Source organism: Mustelus asterias, unplaced genomic scaffold (assembly GCF_964213995.1).
Source record: "Mustelus asterias unplaced genomic scaffold, sMusAst1.hap1.1 HAP1_SCAFFOLD_35, whole genome shotgun sequence".
NCBI classification, from domain to species: domain Eukaryota; kingdom Metazoa; phylum Chordata; class Chondrichthyes; order Carcharhiniformes; family Triakidae; genus Mustelus; species Mustelus asterias.
This window is the reverse complement of record NW_027590117.1, coordinates 1,360,292-1,373,470: the sequence shown is the minus strand read 5'-3', so window position 1 is coordinate 1,373,470 and position 13,179 is coordinate 1,360,292. Positions and strand designations below refer to the sequence as shown.

The 13,179-nt window shown below is 44.1% G+C and overlaps 1 non-coding gene across 1 annotated transcript; it reads left to right on the top strand.

Annotated features, from left to right (window-relative positions):
• The first annotated feature begins 5,714 nt into the window (after positions 1–5,714).
• Positions 5,715–5,786, top strand: trnad-guc (transfer RNA aspartic acid (anticodon GUC)). The gene has a single exon. It is a non-coding gene; the product is annotated as a tRNA-Asp (tRNA).
• Positions 5,787–13,179: the final 7,393 nt, after the last annotated feature.

Sequence of the window (13,179 nt, the reverse complement as noted above, 5' to 3'; positions counted from 1 at the left end):
TCTGCCAGCCACTGGAAAATGAAGCCAGATTCCAAACCGGTTCTAAAATCTTGAAGTCGTTGTTTACATATTCTGTGTCTCCGATGATAATTTTAAGGAGCTCAATTAAAACTCCACGGTGTTGCGACGGATTCGAAAAATAACACACATTTCTAAAAGATCGAACAACATGAGGCCTGCAGCGGAAAAGGTAGCCAATTTACCCTCTCGCGTCAGGGCAGCCGATTCACCATTTCGTCATCTTTTTCTATCCCACAATTGAGCTCAGGTAAATAATGGAGACGCTGACAGGTGGGTCACTTTTCAGCATGACTTGACATCCCAAATACAGTTGGTAGTTCGACAAACATTTGAATTATTGTAAAACAGACGTGATAAAAATAAGATGACCTAAGTTCTCTTTCAAAGCCCGATGTCATGTGATCAGTTGTTCCGGGAATGAACATAACATCCGATCAGCGGGAATCGAAATCGGGCCACGGCGGTGAAAGCGCCGAATCCTAACCACGAGACCACCAGGGAGCACACGTGCCAGCCTCGGAATGATCAGGCAGCAGTGTCACTTTCTATACGGGGAACACTTCAGCAGTGTCGGCCATTCAGCCTCCCATCTTCGGGTCATCGTTCCCCAAGGCGACCTTCATGACGCATAACAACGCAGAATTTCCGAGCAGAAACTGACAGGAAAGTTCGACATACACGAGGACGGCCTCAACCGGGATGTTGGCTTCAGGTCGCACGACTCCAAACCCTCGCCATGCTGCCCGCATTTACAATATCTTAATAACTGCACTCGCATTAGTCAATTCACACATTATTATCTTGTCATTATCCCTCTCCTCACTCGCATTGTCTGAAACTTTCAACACTGGATAAACTGTAAAGACTCACATTCTAACCATTGTTCACAATCCAAATGGTAATTGTTTTCCGATTGTTTCTTGGCCTGACGATGCCGTGATGTGAACATCCCTCCGTTCACCTGGTGGAGGGGCAGCAATCCGACATCTCGTGATTCCAAATAAACCCTGTTGGATTTTAAGCTGTTTTCGTGAGACTTCTTACAGTAACCCCGCCAATCCAACGCCGGCATGCCCACATCAGAGGTGAGTTAAAAGTTGTTGAATTGAAAGAAGGTTGATCTGCAGCGACGAGAAATGTCCAAGGCATGTAAAGAATCGCATTTTGGAAAGCATTTTGACTTGAGTCATTTTTTTAACATTAAAATAGTGGCGATTTCAAAGGGACAACGTGAGGTACCGAAATTGAGATAAACTCCCCGTCGGGGAATTGGACCCCGGTCTCCCGCGTGATAGGCGGAGATACCAACCACGATACTAACGTGTAAACGAAGCTATGCGACCTGTAGATTAGCAGTAAATAGTTTGAGAAGGACGCATGAAAACCTCAAGAAGGTGAAGATCGAAACGTCCGCCTGCATGTTCGTTTTCCTTTTGGATCAAAGATGGCATGTCTACAAATCTGAACATGCTGGACAAATTCAGCTGCTCTCTCTCAACATATCACGTCAGAGCCGCTGATATCTTCCAGTATTTTTGTTTATTCTTTCTGATTCCAGCATCTGCAGTATGTTGCTCTTATCTCCTGGCGATGAATTCGTTTTTGTCACCAGCCCCCGCCCCCCGCCCCCGCAACACCCCCGCCCCCCCCCCCCCCCGCCCGCAGCAACCGACGCCCGCCCCCGCAGCCGCTGCAAGTCCCAAAGTGCGAACAGCTCAGATTTTAAAAATGATTTTCTTCTGTATTGACCATGGTATAGTTGCAGATTCATTGAAATTATCATTGCCAATCACACACAATTATGGAAAGATTTTTTTTGATGCAGTAACGACCATCTCATTAATTGTTGGATATAAATTATTTTGATAAATTCTGCGTTAGTTCACATCATATTCGTGCATATCTCTGCCAGCCACTGGAAAATAAAGCCAGATTCCAAACCGTTTCTAAAATCTAAGACAGGGCTGTTCCTGCTCGTGGAATGATGAAGAATGAAACAGAAGAGATTTAACATCATTATCAAAGGAAGGAAAAGAAACACGGGGAAAAGGTTTTTTCACGCAGCGAGTGCTTAATGTGTGGAATGGACTGCTGGAGACTGGAGGAAGGTTCAATTGAAGCATTTCAAAATGAATTCGACTGCTATTAAAAAAATGAAAAATGTGCAGTGTTATAGGAAAAAGGCGGAGATATTCATTTACTGCCAGAACGTTCATACATTCTCATTCGTCACTCATCACTGAATTGAGTTTGAACGGTTCGCTTGTCGTCTCCATACGAGGTGAAGTGCAGCAATGATTAAATGACAGAAGAGTTGTTGGTGTACGTCTTGAAGACGGGAATGGGTGAATGAATCTTGGAACACTTGAGCATTTAGACTCACCTCTGTAATACTTAAGAGATTCGTGAGGGGTACTGGAGAATTCATTGTTTTTGTTAAAATTCATTGTTTTCGTGCATCCAGACCAGATAAGAGGAACAAATATTCCTGCTGTCTCCAGCTTATCGTATTCAGGAACGCGGCTAACCCAGCTCGAATAAGCTAAGCTGGATTCCATTTTTTGTTACTTTCTTTAACATGATGGAGTTGACATGTATGCCTTCTGTGACCGTATAATCATAGATTCACATATATTCATGATATTCATCCTCACTATATAGATATAGAGTGTTATACAGACCCTGATACCCTTGTATACATATCATTTAACTTGTTTGTGCAAAACCTGTGATGTTTTTCAAGGCTATGAATGACGAACAGGATAGAGCAGAAACAATCGCGGCCTTGGAGATTGCACAAACTACGCAAGGGAAGAAACTGTCGGTGCAGCAAGAATCACACAATGAACAACGAACAGTCACATACATCTTGGAAAGTTGCAATGTAATAAAGAGCGGGAACCGGTCTGTATAAAACTCTGTTCTTACTGGTGTTCGAGGAGAAAGGCTGGGGCTCCGCTGTTAGGAACCTGGCTTCTGCCACAATTGTGAAAATAAACACTGCATTTTGATGTACGGCTAGTCTGAGGTATTTTTTACCTACATCAATCTAAAGGGGAAGGGGAAGAAACCAGATATGTGTCTAAAATGTGGTGAGGATGGCAGAGTGATGAACAGCCCGAAAGAAAAACAAGAGTAGACAAGAGAATAAAATAGAAACCTGCAAAGAAAATTGGAACAGAATGGATCTGAGTTTAATGTCTGAAATTGTTTGACTCGATGCTGAGTCTGAAAGGCAGCAACGTGCTTCATTGAGGGATGAGTTTCCATTTCTGGAGTTTACGTTGAGCATCATTGGAACATTGCAGGAGGCTGAGATGGAAACATCAGTATAAAGCAAGATTTAGAATTAAAATGAAAGAAGACTGAAATCCAAGTAATGTTTCTTGACTGAATACAGGTGTTTCACAACGTCTGCCCAATATGACAGACAACTTTATCAGCATTATAACGCCTTCAGATAAGAAATATAGAAATTAATGTGACACCTGGATTGCGTGGTGAGGGCTCTGAGCAGTGAGGATGGAAAATGGAACACATCAACCAACAATTCTGATCAATTTTCTATGTCCTCAAAAGATGATCTGCTCGCACTAGTGTTAATGTGGAAGTGCCGGCGTTGGACTGAGGTGGGCACAGTGAGAAGTCTCACAACACCAGGTTAAAGTGGAATCACCAGCTTTCGGAGCGCTGCTCCTTCTTCAGATGAGTTGGAGGAGGTTGACAAATAGACGCAAATACAATAGTACGAGAATTACAGATTGAAATGAAAACAATGATTCGAATGCGAGTCTTTTCAGGTAATCTAGCCGTTCAAGATACAGACAGCAAGGGTGGAGAGAGGGATAATCACAGATTAAAGAAGTGTGTCTTCTGTCAAGTCAGGACAGTAAGAATGATTTTGCAAACTCAGAGAGTACGGTGGAAGTTATGTGTCGGGTAACTTGAACCCAAGATCCCGGTTGAGCACTTCCTCATGCATGTGGAACTTGCCTGTCTGTTTCTGTTCGGCGATTCTGCGTTGTCGTTTGTCTTGAAGAGACCTGAAGATCGGAGGCTGAATGGCCTTGACTGCGGAAGAGTTCCCCTGTTGGAAGGCAATACTGCAAACTGGTGATGTCGTTGAGGACGCAAACACTTTCCGGTGGTTTGGTGGTTAGGATTCGGCGCTTTCACCACCGTGGCCTGTGTTCCATTCCGAGTCAGGCAAGCTACTTTCCATTCCCAAAACAAAGGAATTTCATTCCCAAAGGAAATTTGGCATGTCAGCTATGACTCTTAGCAACGTTTACAGATTCACGAAATAAGCTTTCTTTCTTGTTCTATCACAGTTTGGTGTGGATCGTGATCTGTGCTCCACTGCAAGGAACAACAAAAGTTGTGAATGTTGCCCAATCCATCACGCAAACCAGCCTCTCATCAATTGACTCTGACTGCACTTCCCGCTGCCTCGGCAAAACAGCCAGCATAATTACGGACCCCACGCAACCCGGACGTACTCTCTTCCACCCTCTTCCGTCGGGAAAAAGATACCAACGCCAGATGTCACGTACCAACCGACTCACGAACAGCTTATTCCCTGCTGCTGTCAGCCTTTTGAATGGACTTACCTTGCATTAAGTTGGTCTTTCTCTACATCCTATCTATGACTGGAACACTACATTCTGCACTCTCTCGTTTTCTTCTCTATTAACGGTATGTTTTGTTTGTAGAGCGCGCAAGAATCAATATTTTTCACTGTATGGCTAATGCATGTGACAAAAATAAATCAAATCAAATCAAATCAAATGAAACAACTGATCAGATCGCATCAGACTCTGGCGAGTGGCTTGCTTTTGCGCTGCAGGGATTACGTGGTTCTATGTTGCAGACACTGCTTGGAAATCTGTTTGATTATCGAATCCGTGGCCGAACCATGGACAGCAGAGCCTCCATTGAGCTTCTTAAAATTATCATCTGAGATACAGAATAATTAACCTTCAACTTCATGAATTCAGAAACGGTTTGTAAACTTGGTTCATTTTCCAGTGGCTCACGAGATATGCACCAATAAGATTTTAACTGAGGCAGCTTTTATCAAATGAATCGAAATCAAACAACTGATGAGATGATAATAGCCACAGAAATAATTTTTCCATGATTATGTGAGAGTGGGAATGATATTGTCTGTCTTTGCTCAATCTGCACCTATCCCTCGGGCAATGCAAAAGACAATATAATTGAAGAAAATCATCTCAGCTGTAAAGCACTTTGGAACTTCCAGCGGTTTGGAAATAAAAACGCAGTTCCAGACAAGATAAAAGCAAAATACTGCCGATGCTGGAATCTGAAACAACAAATGAAAATGCTGGAACATCTCATCAGGTCGGACATCATCTGTGGAGAGAGACCAGCTGAGATTGTCCAGCATGTTCAGATTTCAAGACACGCCGTTTTTCCTCCAAAATTAAAAAGAACATTCAGTTTGAAATGAACGGTAAATGCGCATTTCTGTCTCCACCTGGTTCTTGTTCTTTTTCATACATCCATCTCATTGTCTTTCCTGCCAATCCAAAAGTCTTTATTTGTTGGTTAAACCCGCTGTTTGCTGCATTAAATGGTACTCCGTATTGGGGAAAAGAACTGATCTCGTCAGAACTCAGTTGCCGCTCTGAAAGTGTAAGTGGCAAGTGTACAATGCATCAAACATCACTTCCTCGTTAGTATCGTGGTTAGTATCCCCGCCTGTCACGCGGGAGACCGGGGTTCAATTCCCCGACGGGGAGCATGTTGCAATTTTACTTTGTCAAATTTTTCCTGTGTTGTTCTCCAAGATTGAAAACAAAACCCTCACCTGAGATCAACCCTAACCTGACATCAACGCTCGTTCGATTCCTCAGCATTTTGGCTCACCTTTGATGTGGCGATGCCAATGTTCGGGTGGGGTGGACACAGTAAGAAGTCTCACAACACCAGGTTAAAGTTCAACAAGTTTATTTGGAATCACGAGCGCTTGGTGCGCTGCTCCTTCATCAGGTGAGTGGAGGTTGGTTCACAAACAGGGCATCGACAGGCAAAAACACAATTGCAAGGTAATTTCAATTTGGAATGTGAACAATAGTTCGAATGCGAGTCTTTACAAAGAATAAAGTCTTTAAAGGTACAGACAGTGCGACTGGAGGGAGGGATAAACATAAGTTAAAGAGGTGTGAATTGTCGTAAGTCAGGACAATTAGTAGGATTTTGCAAACCCAGAAAGTATGTTGGGGGTTATGAGTCATGTGAACTGAACCCAAGATCCTGGTTGAGGCCTTCCTCATGCATGCAGAACTTGCCTGTCAGTTTCTGCTCGGCGATTCTGCGTTGTCGTGTGTCTTGAAGGCCATCTTGCAGATAGCTGGCCCGAAGATCAGAGGCTGAATGCCCTTGACAGCTGAAGTGTTCACCGACTAGAAGGTAGCACTCCTTCCTGGTGATGCCTCTGTTGTCATGTACGCCCTGATGGTCTCGTGGTTGGGATTCGACGCTTTTACCGCCACAGCTCTGGTTTGATTCCCAGTCTCGGAAACAACTTTTCATTCCCAGAACAACAACATCGGGCTCTGGCGGAGAATTTTTTTCATCACTTATTTATTTCACGACAAGCACTCTATTGTACAATATTTCAAATGTTTGCAAAGTTACCAAGAGTATATGGGAAGTCAGGCAAAACTGCGAAGTGTCCCACGTATCAGCGTCGATGTTATTGGCCTCGGTCAGTGGTAGTGCAGAGCAAGATGGTGAAATGATGAAAGTTCCGTCCTTACTCGATGGGACGAATGGTTTGATTTTGCGCTGCAGAGATTCCGTGGTTCTCGTAATCACTGCTAGTCGTGAAATAAATAAGTGATAAAAAAGAATTCTCCGCCAGAGACCGATGTGATCTCATCAGTTGTTTTGGGAAGGAAAAATAACTTTCTTAACCGGGAATCGAACCCGAATTAGCATTTTTACCGTGCTTATCCTCCTGACACAAATGGGCATTTTCGCATGATCAATGCTGCTACTACAGCCGATTCGGGAAAGACAAAATCTGCCACAAGTCATGCAAATGAAACTGGCATCTTCTTTTGAGCTTCTGAAAGCACATGTTTTCATGGAGGCAAACTCCTGCCTCAAGCTGGTATCCTGATTTGAATCGATTGTCAGCTTGAGTTTTTCATTGGATTAGAAATATGGGAATATGGAATGTTGCTAGTCTATTCACCCCTCAAGCCTGTTGGTCCAAACTTCATCTTGTTTCCGTGAACCTCGACACATTAACTGAACGAATAATCAGTTCACCCTCAATGCGGAGGCAGAGCAAAATCATCACCAACGAAGATGGGATTCAAACCCACGTGTATAGAGCATAGTAGAGGAGCAGTTCTCTCGTCTTCACCACTCGGCCACCGCGTCATGCTAAAGGTAGCACCAAAGCAACTCTTGTGTTTTTCACGCCCGGAACAAAAACATATTTCTCCCGCAGGATTATGTTGTGTTTCTGCTCTCTCGTTAATCTTGTTTCACTGTTATTCTTCCATTCGATGTAAATCCACAGAAGGCTAAAAAGGGAGACAGTTCTCGTGGCGTAACGGTAGCGTTCTGACTCCAGGTTGGAAAGTTGCGTGTTCCAATCGCGTCAGGTTCACGGAACGTTTCTGCAGTTGGTCTTTAGATTTTGTGTCTTGATAAAGTTGATCGTTTGCAAATGTTTCCAAAATTATGAATTTCTAAATTTTGATAGAAATGATATTTTAGGGATGCTTCCTGTTCACATGCTCAGTTTATATTTTTGTTTGCACAGTTTTACATCCAGACAAGGTGTCAGGGACGTGATGTGTCCATGGCTTGTAAAAGTACAGCAAGATCCACATTCCCAGATATTTCTTTGGATCGTCTAAGACGAGAGCTGACTGGTGGTGATTTATCCGGAGGATAAACACCTCAGGCGAGTAGCAAGGCTAAGAAGGCGGGGCCTTCGTGAATAATCTCAACCAATACAGGAAATGATCCCGAGCTGTTGGATCAATGAACTGTCTTGCCAACTTGGACAAATGCACTGTTCCACCCACTGTAATGGAGATCAAGTTAATGAGGCAAATTTAATGCTGAGAAATTCAGGATATGCCAGTGGGCAGCGGCCGATCCATCGACCTTTGGGTTGTGGGCCCAGCACGCTTTCGCCGCGCCACTCTGCTCCATACGTCGAAGCTCTCCTGCCTATTACCGTTGCGCGGGAGCCAAAAAAACGATTCACTGTCTCTTTTTATTTAAAAAAAAGACCCACGTGTTGGGAAGCTCACCCTCGTTGGACAATAATACGTAACATCAACCCGAATGTAGCAGACAGAGAAAGACACACAGAAAAGCAGTCAGAGACCATCAGGACACACACACAATGCAGACAGAAAAGATGCGGAGCAAACAAGCAAGATACTGAGCTGGTCAGCTGATTATTTATGAAAAGCTGTTTCCTGTTACACAAAGGTAGGTCCTGTTTTGAAATGTATTTCCTGTTGTGTAACTGTGCTCTCTGCTGCGAAACGGCTCTCTCTGTTGTGGAACTGGGACTCTGCCGCTGACAAATCCTAACTGTGGTTGTTTCAAATTCTTACCTGCTGTGTAAATGTGTTCCCGGTTGTGTAAACATCATCCGCCTTGTGCAGAAGTTTTCTCTGTTCTATAAATGTGTTACCTGTTGCGTGAAATGTTTTCAGTTGTTCTGCGAAGATGTTTTCTGTGGGAAAGCAATGGACGGGAATTTCAAGGCCGCTGCTGTTGAAGCCAGCTTTCAATTACAGACTTATTTAGGCCGAATAGACTACTTCTGTTTCTGTTTGCTATCCATGTTTCTATGTATTAAATCAGCGAATTTAAATTTCGCCAACTGCAGTGGTGAGATTTACTCCGTATCCCCAAAGGTCAATACGGCCTCTGGATTACCAGCCCAGTGACATACCCTTTCATCCGTGTAAACAAAAACAGTCAATTCAGCTATTATTAATCCTCTTCCTGAGGAGATTAGGATTTCCTCTACATAATTTCAATCAACCGATTGATTCAAATTTTGTTCGACTTTTGAACATCAATAATGTATCCAGATCAAACAGACATTGTGGAATTGTTGGGAGCTAAAAATACCGACAGTACTGAAAATTTAATGGGCAAAATTAAAAGGAAATACATTCTGAGAAAGAGCCTTGCAACGTTTGGAAGAAAAAGTGGATTTCAGATGATGAGCGAGAACTCAGTTCCCAGCAAATAACACAGATGCTATATAAAGTGACTGCGGCAGGACGCGAACCTGCAATGTTTTGTTACCACTATATCATTGGCGAGATGGAAACCAGATACTTTATCCATCATACCACGTAGTCAACACCCGACAACTGCCCTGATATTAGCATACTGTCAATAAATACTGTGATTTTATATTTTTTCAGTTCTATTTTTGGTTGATCCACTGATTCCCAGATCCCCGAAAATACAAAAGAAACCTCCAGCTGCCGCACATTGTGTTTTTCAATCTTGGAAAAACCTTTGAGTCTGTGAGTTGTGAAGATTCATGCAGCGTGACGGATGGAGTATTACTGAATGACTGTAAGAGCAGGAAGGTTCAGATCGAGCTGGACCAAATTTTGGTGACGCCACATCACCACAAATCACGACAGTAAGGATTTGATTGCTCTGGAGTGGGTGCAGTGGCCATTTACCAGATCGTTTCCTGGGATGGAGAATTTGAGCGATGAAGAGATACTGGATTGTGTCAGGTTGTTTTATTTCAATCTGTGAAGGCTGAGTGGAGACCTGTTTGAGGTGTATGCGATGTTTAGACTGTGGACAGAGTGAATAGGAAGTTGCTGCTGCCTCATAGCACTGGGGAACCGGGTTTCTGTCACTGTCTGTGTGGAGTCTCCACGTTCTCCCGTATTTGCGTGGATTTTCTCTTGGTGAACAAAGAACAAAGAAAATTACTGCACAGGAACCGGCCCTTCGGCCCTCCAAGCCTGCACCGACCATGCTGCCCGACTTAACTCATCCCCCCTACCATCCCGGGGACCATATCCCTCTATTCCCATCCTATTCATGTATCTGTCAAGACGCCCCTGAAAAGTCACTGTCGCATCCACTTGCACTACCTCCCGTGGCAACAAGTTCCTGGCACCCACCAGCCTGTGTGTACAAAATCTGCCTCATACATCGCCTTTAAACCTTGCCCGTCACACCTTAAACATGTGCCCCCTTGTAATTGATTCTTCCACTCTTGGAAAAAGCTTCTGACTATCCACTCTGTCGATGCCTCTCATAATCTTGTCGACTTGTAGCAGGTCGCTCCTCAAACTCCGTCGTTCCAGTGAGAACAAATCAAGTTTCTCCAATCTCTCCTCATAGCTAATACCCTCCATACCAGGCGACATCCTGCTAAATCTTTTCTGTACCCTCTCCAAAGCCTCTACATCCTTCTGGTAGTGTGGACACCAGAATTGAACACTGTATTCCAAGTGAGGCCTAACTAAGGTTCTATAAAGCTGCAACATGATTTGCCAATTTTTAAACTCAATGCCCTGGCCGATGAAGGTGAGCATGCCGTATGCCTTCTTGACTACCTTCTCCACCTGCACTGCCACTTTCAGTGACCTGTGTACCTGTGCACCCAGATACCTTTGCCTATCAATACTCTTAAGGGTTCTACCATTTACTGTGTATTTCCTATCTGTATTAGACATTCCAAAATGCATCACCTCACATTTGTCCGGATGAAACTCCATCTGCCATCTCTCTGTCCAAGTCTCCAACTGATCTATGTCCTGCTGTATCCTCTGATGGTCCTCATCAATATCCACAAATCCACCAACCTCTGTGTCGTCCACAAACTTACTAATCATACCAGTTACATTTTCCTCCAACTCATTTATATAATATTGCAGCAGCAAAGGTCCCAGCACTGATCCCCGGGGATCGCCCACTTGTCACAGCTCTCCATTCAGAAACTCGATGAAGTTCGTGAGACACGGCCTCCCTTTTACAAAACCATGTTGCCTCTCACGGATACGTCCATTCATTTCCATGTGGGAATATATCCAATCTCGAAGAATCCTCTCCAATAATTTCACTAGCACTGATGTAAGGCTCACCGGCCTGTAATTACCTGAATTATACTGGCTACCCTTCTTAAACAAAGGAACAACATTGGCGATTCTCCAATGATCTGGGACCTCCCCTGTCGCCAGTGCGGATACAAAGATTTCTCTCAAGGCTCCAATAATTCCCTTCCTTGCCTCTCTCAATATTCTGGAGTATACCCCATCAGGCCCACTTTGTCTACCTTAATTTTTCTCAACAATACCAATACTTCCTCCTTTTTGATCTCAACATGACTGATACTGTCTGCACGTCCTTTCCCAGACTCATCATCAACCTAGTCCTTCTCTTTGGTGAAAACTGACGCAAAGTATTCATTTAATACCTCACCCATTTCCTCTACTCCCACGCAGAGATTCCCTCCCTTCTCCTTGACTGGGCCAACCCTCTCCCTGGCTCCCCTCTTGCTCTTTACGTATGTATAAAAAACTTTGGGATTTTCCTTAATCCTGCTGGCCAACGCTTTTTCGTGACCACTTTTAGCCCATTGTTAATGATATTTTCTACATCCCTCATCATACAAGGAGCCCTGACTTTGGTTCCCCTCCCTTTCACCCAAATTCAAATGTACCGAATCTTTGCCTGAAACATGTCCTCCTGAAAGATCACCCATTGTTCTGTTACAGTTTTTCCTGCCAGATTTTGGCTCAATTTGACTCTGGCTCATCCCAGCTCCTCCCATTGAAGTTAGTCCTCTTCCAATTCAGATTGTTTCTTCAGATTGTTTCGTGCTAATGACAAGCTTGGGATACAATGATCACTGTTACCCAAGTGACCACCCACTGACACTTGGTTCATGTGGTCAACCTTCCTGTCAGTCTGTGAGCACAGTAAGTAGTCTCACAAAACCAGGTTAAAGTCCAACAGGTTTATTCGGTAGCACGAGCATTCGGAGCGCCTTCATCAGATAGCTCGTGCTACCAAATAAACCTGTCGGACTTTAACCTGGTGTTGTGAGACTACTTAATGTGCCTATCCCAGTCCAACGCCGGCAACTCCACGTCAGTCTGTGAGAGAATGTAATTAATTCTGTATCTGTCATCCATGATCTGCATACAGATTTGCCCCTCTATCTCTTTCTCACCACACCTCTCCTTTTTCCTTCTCTATTACTCCTGTTCACATTGTATTGTATAGTAATTGCCCGGTGTTCTCCATTTCTGAACCGCATTTTCATCATTGCCATTCTCATGTATTCCTGTGTGGAGTTTTGTGCTTCTAACTCACCAACCGTATTCACCACCCTCTGTGTGATTACACGCATGCTTTCTAAACCTGTCCTTGTATTCCTCTTAGATTCCATCTTCATCCACTCCGATCTTATATGGTCCTATTTCCTTCTCTGGATATTCCTCCTTTCTAATTCGAAATACTGTTGCCCATCCCCCTGCCAGTTTAATTCAAACCCTCCTCATCCACACAAGTGACCCTCCCCATGAGGACAGAGGCATTGAGTACAGAATCATGCACGTTTCGCTGAGCCTTTAGAAAGCTCTGATTGGACCACAGCTGGAGTATTGAGTCGAGTTCTGCTCAGCATCCTTGAGGAAACGTGTGAGGATCATTCAGCGGGTGCAGAGGAGATTTGCCAGAATGGTTTCAGCAATGAGGGCTTTTAACCACAAGGTTGGGTTGGAGAAGCTGGGGTTGACCTTTTTGGAGCACAGCAGTTTGACGGGGAGATCTGATAGAGGTGGACAGGATTATGGCAGGTGTGGATCAGGTCGACAAAGAAAAGCTGTTCCCATTCTCTGATAGTACAAGGACGAGGGGGCACAAGTTGACGGTTTTGGGAAGACACAGAGAAGGCACGTGTGGAAATACTTTTCATGCAGTGAGTAACAACCTGGAAGTTGGTGCCTCTGAGTGTAGAAGCAGAGACGTTGAAAAATTTCAAAGAGGAATTGCGATTGACGTTTGAGGGAAGTAAGCGTACAGGGCTATGGGGATAGTGCAGGGGAATGGGACTGACTGGATTGTTGCACGGATAGCCACCATGGACTGGATGTGTTTCCT